Here is a 6,793-nt window from a genome sequence, read left to right on the forward strand (position 1 = left end):
GTTAATGCGTCCCATAGGTAACACAGTCACAAACAGGCAGAGCTTTGAGACTCTGAGGAAACTATTTCCTGTCTCTCTCTCTCTCTCTTTCTCTCTCTCTCTCTCTCTCTCTCTCTTTCTCTCTCTCTCTCTCTCTCTTTCTCTCTCTCTGTCTCTCCCCCTGCTGTGCTACATTCCTGTCCCACCACAAGCCCGAGAAGCAGAAAACCAGCTCCAGTCACACTGCGCCCCCCAAAATCCCCCAACTGCAGCACTCCTGATACACAGTGTGAATTTCAGAGAACGTCCTGTGTCACTGATGTAGGACTAGAGGACGGGCGACACACACTGTGCAGCGACAGATGAGCTACTGTCTCTGACTCTACATCTACAAGGTGGACCAACGAGGGAGGAGTGTCTCACAGAGTGGACAGAGAGTGGACACAGGGTTTAAAAACTCCAGCAGCACTGCTGCGTCTGATCCACTCTACACCAGCACAACACACACTAACACACCACCACCACGTCAGTGTCACTGCAGCGCTGAGAATGATCCACCACCACATCTCTGTGATGGGCTTGTTTCAGATTAAAGACGCTGGAATTAAACCGAAGCTGTGTTTAATCACGGAAGCGCTAAAGCTAATTAGCCTAATTATTCCGTCATGAGTGTGTCAGCGTGCGGCGTCGGGCCCCGACTCGTGTCTCTTTTATTTTCCTCGTCTCAGTTTGGAGTTCAGACGAGAGGCTTTGGATTTACGAGCCTCGAGGAGCTGCTTCTGCCGCCGCCATGAGACAATTTGTTTTTATTTACTGTCCTCACAAGCGCTCGTCATCCATCAACTCCCCGACCTCACAGCTGTGGATCTGCTTGTTTAGTTTCATTCTGTTTTGTTTGTTTGGGGAAAACCACACACAGCTCAGGCTTCAGTTCACATTCACAATAAATCACATCACATCTCTGACTCCTGTACAGGGCTCTACACACCCATCAGCCACTGCATTAACACCACACTGCTGTGGTCCAGCCGTGGCTCTGCATACTTTATCACCCCCCTCCCCCCTGTTCCTCAGCGCTCAGGACCCCCACAGAGCAGGTGTGATGTGGTGGTGGATCACTCTCAGCGCTGCAGTGACACTGACGTGGTGGTGGTGTGTTAGTGTGTGTTGTGCTGGTGTAGAGTGGATCAGACACAGCAGTGCTGCTGGAGTTTTTAAACCCTGTGTCCACTCTCTGTCCACTCTGTGAGACACTCCTCCCTCGTTGGTCCACCTTGTAGATGTAGAGTCAGAGACAGTAGCTCATCTGTCGCTGCACAGTGTGTGTCGCTCGTCCTCTAGTCCTTCATCAGTGACACAGGGCTCCGCCCACCAGGCCCCGCCCACAGGACATTGCCCTGATTTGGGATCAAGAGCTAATCTTCTAACAGGAGCATCCTGACCTCAGAGGGGTTAATGCCATCAGCTCCTCACAGCAATGTGCCAACGTCAGTTGTAAAGTAGGAGCATTACTGCAGGTCCTGATTAACACCATTCGCTTCAGGAGTGTGTGTGTGTGTGTGTGTGTGTGTGTGTGTGAGGTCTGGTTTGGGAGCAGATTTATTCCTGTTTCATTTGGAATGGTGGAGGAATAGCGGTGGCGGGGGATTTCTGGAAGTTTCTCCACTTTCTCGAGGTCAGCAGTTTGGCCGGTGGAGGACATCAGACGGCGACAGGAGGCTTTACAACTCTGACTTATTTCACTGCTCTGTCCCTGTGCTGACTCTGTCTCACTGTCTTTGTCCTGTCTCACTGTCTCTGTGCTGACTTACTGTCTCCATCCTGTCTCACTGTCCCTGTGCTGACTCTGTCTCACTGTCTCCATCCTGTCTCACTGTCTTCGTCCTACCTCACTGTCCCTGTGCTGACTCACTGTGTCCATCCTGTCTCACTGTCTTTGTCCTGTCTCACTGTCTCTGTGCTGACTTACTGTCTCCATCCTGTCTCACTGTCCCTGTGCTTACTCTGTCTCACTGTCTCCATCCTGTCTCACTGTCTTCGTCCTACCTCACTGTCCCTGTGCTGACTCTGTCTCACTGTCTCCATCCTGTCTCACTGTCCCTGTGCTGACTCTGTCTCACTGTCTTTGTCCTGTCTCACTGTCTCTGTGCTGACTTACTGTCTCCATCCTGTCTCACTGTCCCTGTGCTGACTCTGTCTCACTGTCTCCATCCTGTCTCACTGTCTTCGTCCTACCTCACTGTCCCTGTGCTGACTCACTGTGTCCATCCTGTCTCACTGTCTTTGTCCTGTCTCACTGTCTCTGTGCTGACTTACTGTTTCCATCCTGTCACCCGGAGGAAACCCATACAGACACAGGGAGAACACACCACACTCCTCACAGACAGTCACCCGGAGGAAACCCACGCAGACACAGGGAGAACACACCACACTCCTCACAGACAGTCACCCGGAGGAAACCCACGCAGACACAGGGATAACACACCACACTCCTCACAGACAGTCACCCGGAGGAGCTTTTAGAGGAGGACGTCTGGTTCCATTCGCTGTGTTCTCATGGATTACTGCTTTAAACTTGGATGGTTGTAATAAGAATTGTAATGAAATGCAGGACCACACACACACACACACACAGCGCTTGGAAGCCCTGTTTTGTGTGTTTTAAGCCACAAACTCTGCTCTAACCCTTTTCCCCCTGAAGTGGAGAGGAAATGTGATCCGAACTCTTCCCGGCGCTCCGGTTTCTGAGAGAGGCGCGGCTGTAGCATGACGGCGACACAGAGCTGAAATATTATCCCCGAGCAGCCAAAGAAAAGACGTTAAGTTGGCGCTCAAACGGCTCTGAGAGATTACAGTGTCCAGCGAAAGACACCACGGGAAAAAAAAAAGGGCTGAGAAAAGGGAGGGAAAGCCACAAGTCTTCCTCATAAAATTCCACACGGAGAATTCCCTGGAAGGGCTTGGAGCTCGTTTGCAGAGTCATCAATTTGCGACGCTGAGCGTGAGCCAAACGTGTGTGCGATGGTGACATTATGTGCTGTAAATGGCTGTTACTAATTCCCGCTCTGGCCCATTTCTCCGCGAGCTTAACGACAGCTCTGACGCTCCGCAGATCCGCAGCTCCTGCCCTTTCCACACACACGGAAAACCCGGAGAGTTATGAGCTGCTGCAGCAGGGCTCTGACAATGTTTTTGTCTGAGAGTGGATGTAATTATTAAGTGTAAGTGTGTGTGAGTCTGCAGCAGGGCCCTGTGTGTGTGTGTGTGTGTGGGAAACCACACACAGAGGCTGGGGAAGTGTGTGTGAGGCTCTGTGTGGGGAGCAGAAGCCATGTTTAAGTGTGTAATGAATAGAATAATTTCTCTGAGCTGAACACATCTCACTGACCTCCACTTCTCCAACCAAACACTGGAGTCCAGCTGGGGCTCTGCATACTTTATCACCCCCCCTCTCCCCCTGTTCCTCAGGACCCCCACAGAGCAGGTGTGATGTGGTGGTGGGTCGTTCTCAGCGCTGCAGTGACACTGACGTGGTGGTGGTGTAGAGTGGATCAGACACAGCCGAGCTGCTGGAGTTGCAGTACTCTACTCAGGAGGAAGCAGGATGCAGAAGGTGGATAAATATTTTCAGATCACTCCCTCCCTCTCTTTATCACTCTCATTTTCTCTCTCTATCTTTCTCTCATTTTTTTCTCTCTCTCTCTTTGTCATTCTCTCTGACTCTCTCTCTTACTCTCTCTCTTTCTCTCTCTCTCTCTCTCTCTCCTTCTCTCCGTGGGGATTGTGGATTGCTCGTCTGCTGTATGGCTCAATAATGGTTGGAGGGGAAGGTACAGCCATTAGAGAGAGAGAGAGAGAGAGAGAGAGAGAGAGAGAGAGAGAAGCTAGAGGGCAGTGAATGTGGAATGAGTGAGCGAACATTATTTTGGCCCCTTCTGGAAGTCTGGAGCGGTTTCATACAATTTACACGACAAACCGCCTGGAGAGAGAGGGAGGGAGAGAGAGAGGGAGAGAGAGAGAGAGGAAGAGAGAGAGGGAGAGAGAGAGGGAAAGAGAGAGATAGAGAGAGGGAAAGAGAGATAGAGACAGAAGGAAAGAAGGAGGAGTGGAGGGCGAGAACTACAACAAAATGCAACAAAAGTGCACTGGCAGTCCTCGAGCCTCAAGCCTCCGCCGAGAGCTCAGAGAAAGAGACGAGCAAACAGCCCCCGAATGTGTTCTTGGCTTTGACAGCGTTCCAGGGTTGCCATGTCCTCTCATAAAAAAACCTGCCTGTTTTGCTTTTTTTTTTTTTCCTTGGCTGTGTTTAAACCCTGCCAGGATTTTTACATTAATACTTAAACCTGCCGAACGCTGCTGCACGCCGAGGAGAGAGAGAGAGCCGAGAAGTAAAGACGGCTCACGAGCGCTCGGCGAGGGACGGGCCCGGCTCTCCGTGTTGTTGTTCTTCTCCTCGCTCAGACGGGAAAGCCCTGGCCCGTGGTGTAATGTCGTGGAGCGTTTTGTCCTGCTCTCGACAGAAAGAAAGAAACAGATACAGATAGAAACTCAAGACGTAACCATTGCAACTTTTTGCGCATTTTCCCTCGGATCTCCCTCCTGCAGAAAGTTACACAGCGCCGCTGCTGAGTGGACAGTGTTTTACAGCGATGAGCGCAGGGCGAGCGGCCGGATAACGGTTGCATCACACCCTGCAATAGCACGCCTTTTATTTACTTTGTGTTATTGTATTTTACTGCATTTTATTTCATTCTTCCTGCACCGACTGAATAAGCAGCTCCTTCACGTCCTTCACTCTGAGCTGAGCATGTTCTTCAGCGTCTGAACAAACCAGCTACAAACAGTAAATAATGTAAACCACTTTAAATAAAGATGTTCAGGGGCGCAGTTTACACCTTTCATAATTCCACATTTACAACAGCTAATGTATACATCGCTCCAGAGAACACAGTTCCACTGTTCTACACACCAGAGGAACCCCATCACTCCAGAGAACACAGTTCACCTGTTCCTCACACCAGAGGAACTCCATCACTCCAGAGAACACAGTTCCACTGTTCCACACATCAGAGGAACCCCATCACTCCAGAGAACACAGTTCCACACACCAGAGGAGCTCCATCACTCCAGAGAACACAGTTCAACTGTTCCAGAGATAAATGCTGGGGCTCTTGGTGCCCCTCTGAGACTCGCTTTGAGGGGTACTCTGCTGAAGTCAGATGCTGAAGTAGAGGTCTCTCCGCTCAGCCCGACTGAGGAGAGTCACACCCCTCTGGTGGACACTTGGCATTGGGCACGGGGACCATAAGCTCATGTGCAGCTGCTCCAGAGTGTACTTAATATCATTGTTGTCCAAAGACAAACATGTATCTATCTACTAAACACTATCTACTATGTTTAGTTACTGCATCATTGAACACAGCAGCTGTCTTTCACTGTGTGTAAATCTTATAATGAATCAACCAATAGAAACGCTCCATAATTACTCTGAATTAAATATTAATCGATCTCATGGTGGCGCTACAGGTAGTGTCTCTGTCACAGCTCCAGGGACCTGGAGGTTGTGGGTTCGAGTCCCGCTCCAGGTGACTGTCTGTGAGGAGTGTGGTGTGTTCTCTCTGTCTCTGTGTGGGTTTCCTCCGGGTGACTGTCTGTGAGGAGTGTGGTGTGTTCTCTCTGTGTCTGCGTGGGTTTCCTCCGGGTGACTGTCTGTGAGGAGTGTGGTGTGTTCTCTCTGTGTCTGCGTGGGTTTCCTCTGGGTTTTTTGACTCAAAAGTGTCTGTAGGTGTGAGTGTGTGAAGGACTGATGCTCAGTGATTGTGGGTAGGCTCCGGACCCACCACCGCCCTGAACTGGATAAGGGTTACAGACGATTAATGAATGAATGAATAAAATGTTTTTACATTGGCCTCCACTACAGGAGAAAGAAGATTCTCCATAACTTTCAAAGTTACTGTTTTGGAGATGTTTTTCTTTGGATAGTGATGAGTGTATCCAGCTGCTGTAAGGTTCTCCCACTGGAAACGTGTTTATAAATGGACGTGTGCTGTTACACTATTATATAAACTCATATATAACCATTGCGAACTTCTCGGTGAAGAAGTTTTTAAGGTGGACTCTGGGTGTTGTTTGCGCTCTCCCTCGCCGCTATACGCTGAGGTATCGGAGGCATATTTTTCAGGAGGACGAGAGAAAATGATGTTTCTCCACTGCGCTGATCTTCCCTGGTGTGTGTGAGAGAGAGTTTGTGAGAAAGTGTGTGTGTGTGTGAGAGAGTGAGAGTGAATCTGGAGATTCTTCTCAACAGGAGCCGCCTTAATTTCTGCTCTCCGACATTTGGTTTATGATTTTTTTTCGCGTGCCAGGACAATGCTGCGTGGTCAATAATCCTGGATCGATAGCGCTCACATTCGGACGCCACAGGGCAGACGGATGAGGAGGATATTGCTGGAGTTCGGAGAGTTGTCCGGGTACTTTCGGAGCTCTGGGACGGTGCATTGTTCTGGTTTGTTTGACTGAGGGGAGGGAGAGGTGCTGGGGTTTAGCTCAGAGGAGGAGGGGGGGGGGGTGTTTTTTTTTGGTCCGAGCCCCCCCCAGGCTGGAGGAGTTGTGGAGCTGTCGAACACAGTGATGATTCTGAGGCGCTGTTACACACTCAGAGACAATGGAGGGCGATGAGGCTGCTCTCGCTGCACATTATAAACTCTAACTATTATTACGTTTAAAACTTATACCCAGCCTTCTCCTCAATTTGGTCCTCAGCTGCTGACCTTGGCTTTTATTGAAAGCTCCTGGGAACACATTTCGATGTTGA

Source organism: Hoplias malabaricus, chromosome 8 (assembly GCF_029633855.1).
Source record: "Hoplias malabaricus isolate fHopMal1 chromosome 8, fHopMal1.hap1, whole genome shotgun sequence".
NCBI classification, from domain to species: Eukaryota; Metazoa; Chordata; class Actinopteri; order Characiformes; family Erythrinidae; genus Hoplias; species Hoplias malabaricus.